Source organism: Poromitra crassiceps, assembly GCF_964638095.1.
Source record: "Poromitra crassiceps genome assembly, chromosome: 2".
In the NCBI taxonomy this organism is placed as follows: Eukaryota; Metazoa; Chordata; class Actinopteri; order Beryciformes; family Melamphaidae; genus Poromitra; species Poromitra crassiceps.
This window is the reverse complement of record NC_139624.1, coordinates 48,215,854-48,216,673: the sequence shown is the minus strand read 5'-3', so window position 1 is coordinate 48,216,673 and position 820 is coordinate 48,215,854.

The window sequence follows — 820 nt, the reverse complement described above, 5'->3', positions numbered from 1 at the left end:
AGAGAGAGAGAGAGAGAGAGACATTGTACATTATACATCTTCGACTGTACATTCATTTATTATTATAATTTCCTTATTGTTGTACTGTTAATATGTGTATTTGCTTTGGCAATATAAGCACTGTCTTTTCATGCCAATAAAGCTATTTGAAATTGAAATTGAGAGAGAGAGAGAGAGAGAGAGAGAGAGAGAGAGAGAGAGGGGGGGGGGGGGGGGGTGTCTCAATGCTCCAAATCAGTGTCCCCAAACCTTTTTTTTTTTTTTTTCAAATAACCCCCCAAATAGACCAGAGTAGGTAGCTACATCATTTTATAGGCTATAGAATGATATAGGCTAGAGCTGTCTTTATTTGGGAGATTGTTGCAAACCATGATCAAAACACTCATCCTCATACATTATCTGAGACTGTTAGCAAACTTCTAGGCTACCAAATCAAGTTCCTCATTTTGGCCGGACCATGGACCCCTGGAGGTCCGCGAACCACAGCTTGGGAACCGCTGCTGCTCAATGAATAAAGTACATTAGATCCATACACAGCGTTACCTCTCTCAAGATAGACGTAGAGACGGAGTTCGAGTTAAAAGGACGTCGCCAAACGCATCGCTCCTGGCACCGCACTCGTGTTCTTCCTGTAGGGTCGACTTAATAAGGCCGTGTGTTGTGTATAAGGCTATGTGTGTTGTGTAGTTTATTGATAGCGTTTTTAATAACTTTTATAGGCAACAGCAATCAAACATAAACTTACCGGCAGGCGCAAAGTTGGCCGGGAAGCCATGGCTCGGTCGCAATATTTATGAGCTCTCTCTTCCAGAAGGAGTTT